This window comes from Tamandua tetradactyla, chromosome 6 (genome assembly GCF_023851605.1).
Source record: "Tamandua tetradactyla isolate mTamTet1 chromosome 6, mTamTet1.pri, whole genome shotgun sequence".
Classification (NCBI taxonomy): Eukaryota; Metazoa; Chordata; class Mammalia; order Pilosa; family Myrmecophagidae; genus Tamandua; species Tamandua tetradactyla.
Window position 1 is genome coordinate 60,981,652 of NC_135332.1, and position 11,779 is coordinate 60,993,430.

General features: G+C 39.6%; 1 non-coding gene and 1 pseudogene across 1 annotated transcript; both read right to left on the reverse strand.

The window, feature by feature from the left end:
* Nucleotides 1–2,262: 2,262 nt before the first annotated feature.
* LOC143689211 (U6 spliceosomal RNA) lies at nt 2,263–2,366 on the reverse strand. Its single transcript, XR_013178670.1, has one exon. It is a non-coding gene; the product is annotated as a U6 spliceosomal RNA (small nuclear RNA).
* A 1,241-nt stretch (nt 2,367–3,607) lies between these two features.
* Nucleotides 3,608–5,542, reverse strand: LOC143686687 (protein tyrosine phosphatase type IVA 1-like; annotated as a pseudogene).
* Nucleotides 5,543–11,779: the final 6,237 nt, after the last annotated feature.

Consider the following 11,779-nt stretch of genomic DNA (forward strand, 5'->3'; position numbering starts at 1 on the left):
AAAAACCTGTTTGCACTGGTGTAAGCTTGCAGAATTTTCCTTTGAATACCTGTCGTCGTTTTTGCATGGCCTCCCAAAGTCTGGTGCCCTTGCAACTTCTTTGCAAGTAACCTTTTTTTTTTTCTTTTCTTTTCTAAATGCTTTTGTCTGTGAGAAGTTATTTCACAGCTGCTAATCATAGCTTCCTTCTTCCACCACCATTTCCATGATCCCCTTCCCCTCTCCTAGCACCTCGGTTGGTCAAGATTTTTTTTTTTTTAAACTGGTGGGGTGACCCAAAACTTCTTTTCTACAGAATTCAAGTCCTGTCTTTACTGACTGCCACAATTTGTCACTGACCATTAATTGGACATGGGATACAACCTGGGACCCCAGTGATTTATGGATTACAGATCTGGTCTTCTCTGGCCCCATTGAGAAACAACTGGCCAATTTCCCTGTCTAATCAGAACCAATCACCCCAACAAGTACAAATCCCCCCATTGTCTGCCCAGAAGTTCAGTATTCGGGGGAGCCCAAATTGGCATTGAGTGAGTTTCCGCTCCCCATTTAAAAGAACCAAATCTGTGTTCCCTGATAGAAGTGTTCTCCCCTTGCGCTCCGGAACTTCAAAATTCAATGAGCCCAGATTTTGCAGGTGAAAAGCAAAAATTCCTTAAGTAGATTACTAGGTGCAATATTTTGTTTAGAACTTTTGAACGTATTTTCCATATTTGTAAGGACTGGTCCATAATTTCCCTTCCTGAACTAGTTTCACCTGCTTTCTTATTGAGGATATTCTAGTTCCATAAAATAAATCAGTGAGTCTTCTATCTTTTTCTGTGTTCTGGGAGAGTTTAAGTAACATTATCATTTTGGTTTTTAAAATATCAACACAATTGAACTATGTCTATAGACAACTGCCAGGACTTCGTGCATTGTGGTTTTATTTTGTTTGAATTAGGATACCTACAAATGACGTGATATTCAAAAGGTATGCAAAGTTTTATTTCCTGTTCTTTCCTCCAGTTGCCCACTTTTTCACAGAAGCAATTACTTCTCCTAGTTTCTTTCTTTTTTTATTACTAGTTTCTTGTATATCCTTCCAGAAATAGTCTATGTATTTCCAATAACTCACACGCACCCATCTTAACAATGAACCTTAGAAATCTTTCCATATCAAAACCCAGATTGCTGATTCATTCTTTATGGCATAACATAATCTATTTACTGGCCCCTCCCCCAATGATGGGCATTTGGCTTGTCTGACTTTTGGCATGCTAAAGAATGCTGAAATGGAAATCAATATTGTAAGTCATATCCCACAGACGGAAATATCTAAGGGATAAATATTCAGGAGTAGAATTGCTAGATCAAAGGATGTCCGCATTTGTAATATTGATAGATTTGACCAAATTGCCCCCCAGAGACATAACAATTCACACTTCCACTCCCAATGGATGAGAATGCCTGTTTCTCCATTACCCATTCCTCATGCAATCAAACTTTATGACTGTTGCCAATCTGATAGGTTAAGATGCTATCTCAGTCATTTTATTTTGTATTTTTCCTATAATTAGTGGGCTTGAGCATCTTTTAATGTTTGAGAATCATTATTTGTATTTCTTTTTGTAAGAACTGCCTGTTCATATTCTTTTTCCATTTTTTTTTTTACTGTGCTGTCCATTTTTTATTATCAGATTGTAGGGACTCCTTCTATAGGCAAGAAATTAGATCTTTGTTGTAATATGAGTTGCCAGTATTCCCAATTCAATGTCTTTTGAATTTATTTTTAATTTTTCCCATGAAATTGTTTTACTTTTTCTGTTTTGAATGTTTCATTTTATGATTCCTGGGTTTTATGTTGTACTTTAAAAAGGTCTCATATCTTCTTCTGGTACTTATAAGGTTTCATTGATTACATTTAACTCATTGACCAATCAAAATGTCTCGTTTAGTTTTTCCAGATGGATACCTAATTGACCTAATACCCTTAGTTGAATAATCATTTATTTCCCCCATGGAATTATAGTAACAATTGTATCATATATTAAATCCTCTGTACATATCTTGGTTTATTTTGGACATTCTATTCAGTTCCATTGATCTAGCTAATCATGTACCAGTAACTCCATTTTAATTATTGTAGCGTTAAAAGTTCTTTACAATCTCTTCTGTCATAAAATCATCCTAGATTTTTTTTTTTTGGCATTTCATTTTTTATTTAGATGTTTAAGCTCTTGCACTAAGTTTTTTTTCTTCTTCATTTTTTATTTTTTTAAAAAAAGCATGGAACGCTTCATGAATTTGCGTGTCATCCTTGCACCGGGTCCATGCTATTCTCTGTATCGTTCCAGTTTTAGTATATGTGCTGCCAAAATGAGCACTGCACTAAGTTTTTATAAGCTGGTGAACACTGACAAATTATTTCTCCCACAGAACTATAACCACACATTCCCAGACAATATAAATATACAGTTGAACTAACATTAATATGCACCACCATTTATCAATTACATAATAAAACAAATTATCAAGTGTATAAATATTAAGTTACACAGCTTAAAAGGCATATAAAATATTAGATGTTTGCTGAATAATTAGCAGAAACCTGCTTCTTTTTTTTGAAAGAAGGCTTCCCGGGTTGGGGAAAAAAATCACACTTCAAACAAAAATAACAGTTGACAAACAACTTCCAATAGACCTGGGGAAAACAATCACAAGAATTTCAGAAATTTTGATTAGGAATTATGTAGTTACCCTAACAAAGCTTCTCTACCTTTTAAAATGATATTTACTAAATGGAAGAGCATATCCTATATGTTCTGCACAAGACAAAAGCAACGTTTTACTAAAAATATTTGGTAGCCCCCTCCCATTCATTTATCAGGTCCTCCCAGTTAAGTTGCACCCCAAAGTGCAAACATTAAATTAACTGTAAGGCTTTTTTTGTCTGGAGATGTTAATGATATGTTACAAGTTATAGATAGACATTAAATAATCACCATAAGACTCTGTAAAAATCTAACAAAATTCAATGGCTGTGCAAACCTGATGTATACTGGTACAAATGTGGGAGACGTAAACCTAAGGTCAACAGGACCTATAACCAAATAGGTCCTCCTTTCAATATTTGAATTGACATAGTTTATTCCTTCAGTCAAAATTTCATAGTTCCTGGCCTTTTAAGTTTTGTATGGTACTAAAAATATACAAGTATTGTGCTGGGTATTTTTGTACTTACTCTCTCGAAATGTCTTATATATTGATAAGATTCTGGCAGGAGAAGTGATTGAAAGAGGACTTATGACTCAATATTGCATGATTCTAGGCAAGATCAGCTGTTACCCCTCATGAGCCCATTTAAAATGCTGACCAGCAGGAATCTTTTGCTAAGTCTCCAAATAGGTTGCAATTCTGCCAAACTTGTAGCATGGGAAACTGCTTTTTAGTACCCCTATGAAAGCTTCATTGGGCTTATTTACCAATATGTTGGCTAATATGTCAACAAATTAGGTCCTTCCTCTCTCAAGTTCCACTTTCAAGGCAATAGCACCAGGCACCCCAGTTTTATTTATTTATTTTTCTTTTTACTTTTTTTTTTTTTTTTTTTTTGCGTGGGCAGGCGCTAAGAATCGAAGCCAAGAATCTCCAACATGGCAGGCGAGAACTCTGCCACTGAGCCACGGTGGCCTGCCCACCCCAGTTTTAACTGAATGCAACAGTTGTCTCTGCCACCACTGCAGTCTTTGAGGTGGAGCCGCACTTTAGGTTGATACTTTTCCAAATTCAAAAGTTGCTTGCTGTTAAAAGCCCCATACAGCTTTTGTCTTAGGAACTATACTGCATCTTCATATTTCATTCCACCTTCAATCAATGCTAAGGCAACAAGCAGTGCTGCTCTCCCAAGACCTACGACACAATGAACAGCAATGCAACCACCAGGCTCTTCCCCAAACTTAATTTTTACAGGACTCATCTGGTTGGCTGGTGGTGCACCATCATCAAAAGGCCAATCAAGAGCATGGATACCGGCTCTCCTACTACGCACCTAGTAGTAAACTCTGTCTTTGTAACCCCAGTGTCTCGGGAATTGGTTACTGAGCATGTCAGGCAAAAAGAATCCATGGCCTTTGTCAGGTAACAATTTGGTGACCTCCAGAAGGGACAAATGCCTGAGGCTCTGGAGCCCCAGCAGAGCAAGTTCTTCCCTGGAATTTTAGTATCTGTGTGACATCTGAGACTCAGATTTAGTTCTCCGGCTCTGAAAGTCAGCATAAGTCCATACGGCAACTGTTAAAAAACAAACAAACAAAAAAAACCCAAAATTTCAAATTCTGATTAAAGATGTGATGAAACTGAGCTAGAAAAAAACTAAGAGACTTAAAACCTCCAGATTGTTCCAATATCAGAGAAGCTCTGAAATCCAGAAATACTGAACTCTCCAAGACAACCACCAGTTTCATTGAATCATCCCTTTGCTCCTTAATGATAGTGTCCATTTTCAGCCTTGAAGCAGCTGAAAGAGTTGTCGCCCACATATCCCTCAAGATTGTGAGATAATGATCAAATGAGGGAGAGGAATTGTAACTGAGAAATCAGGATTTCATTACTGATGACTTTCATTACTGAATCATTATTATAGGTATTCCTTTTTGCTTTCTGGTATATTGGAGTAGACAGAGGGAAATACCTGAAATCTCCAATTTTGTAATCCAGCTGCCACCTTGATCTCTGATAATTATTGTATCACCTTTATCATCTGTCCCTGTGATTGTGAAAACCTTGTGACTAACCTTCATTTGTGCCCAGTTTCCCAGTTTTTCCATATGAGAGCCTTGTGACCACCAAAGACAGCCCCTAATTTTTGTTAATGGAGGGTCTTGGGTCTGCCCAGAACTAACCCACCTCAAGTCCCAAATTACCTTTTTTTTTTTTTTTTTACATGGGTAGGTACCGGGAATCGAACCCGGGTCCTCTGGCACGGCAGGCGAACATTCTTGCCTGCTGAGCCACCGTGGCCCACCCCCAAATTATCTTGATGACTGATAACCAAAGTGGGCCCGCCTGACACGCACAGTAGCTTAGACTTTAACCTACAAGTCCCCTAGACCTCATTCCGCCATTTTCCTACATATGTTCTGTGACTAAGTGTGTCATCAATTGGCGCATGCTCAATAATTAGATCACCTCTAATCGCATCATCTGGGGTCACTGTGCTCATTATCCAAAGCCCTGCCCATCTTTTTCTCTAACAAAACTATCAGAATTACTGCAGTTCAGGGAGAGAGATTTTGGGGCAATAGACCATCTGCTCTCCTACTACGTGCCTAGTAATAAACTCTTTCTCTCTTTGGGAAAAAAAAAGAACATGGATGCCTTCCTTCACCACAAGAGCAGTGTCGTGGGTTGCTTCACATACTCTCACTATTCTGCTAACTCCATATTTCTTAAGTTCCTCTATAAATTTGCTTAAGGTTGCACTGGTCGGATTGTGTGCAATAACAAATCTCATGTTCTTGTATGTGACTTCCACAGGAGCTGGGTGGTTCCTTCGAGCCATGTTAGTTTAGTTAAAAAAAAAAAACACTCAAAAGGGTCATAAAAGAATTTTAAAAATTGAATGCAGAAATGATGCAAAGGAGCTGAAGTCTGCTTCAATATACTTCCCCTGAAGTTCTCCGTGCTTTGGGTGTGAAGTCAGGAGAAATGGGAAATGAAATGAACCTCCTAACAAGAAGCAGTGATTCTTCCATCCAGTAATACTGAGGCACTATAGAGCAGGGCACTGAGGTTTACCCCAGCCGGGTCAGAACTCTTGTAGAATGCTCTGTGGATTTCAGTTCAACGCTTTTATGGGGGTTCCTTGGTATCATAGAGATGAGTTTTTATAGGTCACTTGTTGGCAGAGAGGTCCTGCTGTGCCTGGCAGTAATCTCTTAGGAACTCTATAAATGTGTGACCAAGAACACCATAGAAAAGAATTGTTTACCTATTGAAGATCATGGCCTAATCATACAGCGGGTCCCCAAGAGAGGATACTGTAAGTTCTGGGTGGTGTATTTTGGACATTATCCATGATGCCTAATAGATAGAGAGAGCCAAAGGGTACAGTGATCGAGAAGCAGAATGGTGAGCCGTGATACGGTTAGATGACGGAACACAGTGCCGCTGCAAAAAGGAAGGACATCTGGAGGCACACAACGAACTGAATGAAACTTGGGGACAATGTGCTGTGCAAAATAAGCCAGAAACAAAAGAACAAATATGCTAAGGGCTCTTTCAGAAAATACACGTAAGAAAATCGGAGCCGAGCCTGTAAGCCCTTACAGCAGTCCCACAAAGTCTGAAGTTGTAAGTGTATTTCTAGATTCTGAGACACTGAGCTATGTTTATCAGCTGGTATTTTCCTGGAATTTTGAGTTACTCTGTGGCACCTAAGACCCAGAAATGGAGTGCTGCAGCCCTGAAAGTTAGCATAACTATATACAGTAACAGTTAAAGTAACCAAAAAAAAAGAGATCAGATCTCAATTAGAGTTAAAAATGAAGTGAATGTGGCTGGAACTAAGGTAAACCAGAATATAAGGTAAAAGATGATAGCGTGTACTTTAGGCTTTGACCTATTGTATGAGACCAAAGGCAGAGAGGTTTATGATGTCCAGAAACGAAATTTTCTGTAACAAACAATCTAAATCAATCTGCCTGGCTAGCTCATTTAAACAACCCAAACTCCTGGAGTCTGGAACGGGAATGGGGCCTTGTAATTCTGTATAGTTTAAAGTAATACCAGGATACATCTCTGATTATGGTGGGTTGATAATTAAAATGTTTTGGTAGAAGAAGTACATGGAATCTTGAATAGGGTGTACATCATACTAACTGTAGTATGAAAGTTAGTGCAATTCCCTGATACATCCCAGAGTCATTCGGGCAGTGAATAAACAAGTATTTGCAAAGTCCCCTTGGAAGACTGGGAAGAAAGAGGAAATAGCCAACTTCCTCACTTGGGGAACTCCCGATAGCCCGTAAGCAGCGGGGACAACCAAGTCAATAGGCCAAGCCCTCAATCTTGGGGCTCGATCCTATGAAATTTATCCCCGCAAAGGAGAAGCTAGGCCTACTTATAATTATACCTAAGAGTCACCCCCAAGAGAATCTCTTCTGTTGCTCAGATGTGGCCTCTCTCTCTAAGCCAACTTGGCAGGTGAACTCACTCCTATTCCCACTAGAACATGACTCCCAGGGGTGTAAATCTCCCTGACCATGTGGGACAGAACTCCTGGGATGAGCCAGGACCCAGCATCAAGGGATTGAGAAAGCCTTCTTGACAAAAGCGGGAAGAGAGAAATGAGACAAAATAAAGTTCCAATGGCTGAGAGATTTCAAACAGTCGAGAGGTTATCCTGGAGGTTATGTTTACGCATTATATAGATATCCCTTTTTAGTTTATGGTGTATTGGAGTGGCTGTGTTCCAGACGCCTTGATTCTTGAAGGTGATATATAACCACACAGCTTTTATAATGTGACTGTGATTGTGAAATCCCTGTGTCTGATGCTCCTTTTATCCAGGGTATGGACAGATGAGTAAAAACTAAGGATAAAATATAAATAAATAATGGGGGGTGGGGATAAAGGGTAAAACATTGGATAGATTGGAATACTGGTGGTCAATGAAAGGATGGGATAAGGGGTATGAGAAGTATGAGTTTTTTTCTTTTTACTTTTAATTTCTTTTTCTGGAGTGATGCAAAGGTTCTAAAAATGATCATGATGATGAACATACAACTATGTGATGATATTGTGAGCCATTGATTGTACACCATGTATGGCTGTGTGTAAAGATTTCTCAATAAAAATATTTTTGAAAAAAGTCCAGCCCAAGCTCGACCAAAACTTTATCTTACATCCAATCAAAGCTTTATGCAATGGACTTGTGGCCTGAGGATTTGCAGTGAATTCAGGTACAGCAGACACCATCAGATCCCTTTGCCATTTCCAGGCGCCCTGGGTCCCAGTGTGATTTTAATCTTAAGGACCAGCACCTGTGTTCTTTTGTCAGCACCTGCCCTCAAGCTTCCAGAAAATCAGTAACAGAAAGCAGCAAGTACCTTGGAATTTATGTTCCTCCCAACCACCGGCAGTTCTTTAACAAATGACTGTTGGGTGTGAAGTATGTAAGTGCCCTGACTCCCTTATCCCTGGTGGGGATAACCCTGAGGCATGACTGACATTAATCCAGTGCTCCCCTGAAGGATTGAGCTGAAATGGCATCACCATCACCACCATCATGGGTCTTTGTTTGATATTGCCTGGAAATACTTTCCTAATGAACCACTTTCACAAGAATCCTCAGGTCGAGTTCAGCTTCCAATGCATTCTTGCTTGATCTCCTTCCATTCATCTTCCTACTTCCCCATTCTTCATACTCATCTTTCCTAGGAACACTTCCCAGTGAATCACTTTTACAATAATTCGCCTCTCTTGGTCTGCTTCTGCAGAACCTAGACCAGGAATCGTGGACTGTTCTGTTCTTCCTTCCTCTCTTTTCTCTTCTTTCCATGCCGATCCTCCAAGGTCAGGGCAAAGGAGAGGACAACGAAAGGAAAAGGGCCCCAGGATCTGGTGCTGTGGTGGTGGGGGGGCGGGATGCTCTTCTCAGCAGGGGTCCAAACACTGGCCTTTCCTGGGGTCCCGTTGGTAGGTGCCTCTGAGAATCTGTCCCCCATGAGAAAGATGCACTTCCTGGCTGCCTCTGTGTTGTTCCCCCAGCAGCTCCAGCCCCAGAAAGCAGCTGTACATCCACACTTTCTTTCTGCATCCCTCTTTCAAGCAGGGTCCTTCCAAGAAGGTTGAAGCCTGACTTCCAAGGAGTTCCCTAGGCTCACAGGTCCTCTGACATCCTTGCTCTGCCAGACAGAGCAAGGCAACTCAGTCAACCAATAAATGTGGCAGCCCCAGCCCAGACTTTTGCTTTCAGATTTCTCCTGTCAAGAAGCAAGGATGAGTCTGTTTTTTCATAATGGCCCAAAAAGTCCTGAGAACACATTCAGAGTCTCTCCCCAAATTCTGCTTTCCCCCCTCATGTAGCAGTCTGGGTGAGCCCAGCAGTGTCTGCAGCTTAGCTACCATCTGGCCCACTGGTGAGATGCCTGTCTTATCCCTTTCAGACAACCTGGCTCTATAATCGATTCCCTTGGGACTCCTTCATTCAATTCCCTTGAAATAATCCCCTAAAATCTATTTTCTTATACCGCCTGGGAAAAATGGTGTTTGCTGGTCTTGTCACTTCTTAGTAAGTCCTGTCTAGAGGTGTCCAGACCCTCTGTTTTGAATGTATGGGCACCTATCAATAATCGTCCTCAGCTTTGGGAATCCAGCCAAATTTCTGGAAAAACAGGAAAAGTGTCACTTAATCTCCTATTACATGTGGTCATTGTCACTTCTCTCTGTTCCTTAGTTGGGCTTGCCAAGATTTTATCTGTCATATCAATCTTTTTGAAAAAAAAATCTTTTTTTTTTTTTTTTTTGCGTGAGCAGGCTCCAGTAATTGAACCCAGATCTCCAGCACGGCAGGCGAGAATTCTGCCATCGAGCCACTGTCGCACCGCCCTGAAAATGGGTTTTTGTTAAGAAGTTGAAAAGTCAAACTATGGACTTGGAAAAAACATTTGCAAACCACACATCCAACAAAGGACCACTACCTGGAATACGTAATAAACTCTCAAAACTGAACAGTAAGAAAAGAAATAATCCAGTTCGAAAATGGGCAAAAGAAACATTTTACCAAAGAAGATTATACAGATGGAAAATAAGTACATACGAAGATGCACAACATCATTAGCCATCAGGAAAATGCATATTAAACCCACAAACACTTATCACTATCCACCTATAAGAATGACTAAAATTTTAAAAAAATAGTGAGAAGAACCACAGTATGCAGGCAAACTGGTTCATTCACACAGTGCTGTTGGGAATACACAATGGTACAGTCACTCAGAGAGTTTGCAAGTTTATTCTAAAACTAAACATGCAACTACCATACGACTCCCAATTGCACTTTTGGACATTTATCCCAGAGAAATTAAAATTCATGTTCACACAAAATCCTGCATATGAATATTCATACCGTCTTTGTTGGCAATAGCCGAAAACTGGAAAACAACTCAGACATCTTTTCATGGGTAAATGGTTAAACAAACGGATACACCCACACCACGCAATTCTACTCAGCAATAAAAAAGAGTGAGCTGGGCACTGCAGGAATAGCTCAGTGGCAGAATTCTCGCCTGCCATGTGGGAAACCCAGGTTCGATTCCTGGAGCCTGCCCATGTCAAAAAAGAAAGAGTGAACTATTGATACAACAACTTGGACAGATCTCTGGTGAATTATACTGAATGAAAAAAAAAAAACCAATTTCATTTATATCACATTTTTGAAATGACAAAGTTATAGAAACAGAGAACAGATTGGTGGTTGGCAGGGATTACGAGCAGGGGTGAAGGGAGAGTGGAAGTGGATGAAGTTATAAAAGTGCAACAAGGATCCTGGTGAGGATGGAAATATTCTTCATCTAAAGTATATCAATTGTCAATATCCGGGTGGTGATAGTGTACCATAGCTTTGCAAGATATGCCCACTGGGAGAAATAGGGCAAATATTATTTCTCTGCGCACGAGTCTACAATTATCTAAAAATATAATTTTTATTTTTTAATGGGTTTTACCTTTATTTATTCAATCTACTAATTTGTGTAATCTATTCTATCTTTATTAATTTTCTCCTCCTATTTGGGTGTATTTTGCAATAGATTTTTCTAATTATTTGAATACTTGGCTTCATTGTCTTTCATTTTGAGCTGTGAAAACATTGAGGCTGTACATTTTCCTCTGAGTTCAACTTGACCTGTATCTCAGAGGTTTGGACGTGCTATTTCATTCTTTTCTAGACAATTTTCATTTTGATCCATGATAATATTGAAGAAGTATTTCTCATATAGCTAAGAGATTTGGGTCCTCTTTATTATTTCCATATAATTTTAGTTGCATTATAATAGGAGCATGTGACCAAATTTTCTCTATTTGGTATTTATTAAGGGCTTTTTTTTTTACAGATTGCTATGGCAAAATTACTTCTGAAATCATCATATAAACAACTTTTGGGATTTTTAAATTACCACTATAGAAAGCTATTAGCTCCCACAGTTTATTCATCTTGTAGAGGCAATTATGCTAAGTAAAGAAAGCAGGTCACAAATTGTATGATCCCACTTATAAGAAATATCCAGAATAGGGAAATCCATAGAGACAGAACTCAAATCGGTGGTTGCCTGGTGCTGTAGGGAGAGGGGAATGGTACAGGGTCTCCTTTTGGGCAATGAAATATTTTGGAACTAAGAGGTGGTGGTTGCACATTATGGACATAATTGATGCCACTGATGTACCTTTTAAAATGGTTAATTTTGTGTTATGTGTATTTGACCTCAATTAGAAAGAAGGAGAAAGGGAGAAAGGGGAAGGAGAGCAAGAGAGAAAGAGAGGAAGGAAGGAAGGGAGGGTGAAAAGCAGGCCCAGTGAAAGTTTCCAGGATAAAGAATGAAAAAAAGGCCCACACCAAGAGACAACACTGGGAGTTTTCAGACTCCAGGGATAAAGAGAATATTCTGAAGAGGGGAAAAGTCCCCATACAAAGGACGAGTTTAAGAATAGGATCAGATTTCTCAACTGCCCATTGATAAATAAATTAATTAAACGGAGTAAGGCCTCCAAAAGGCTGATGGGAAATTGTTTTCAACCC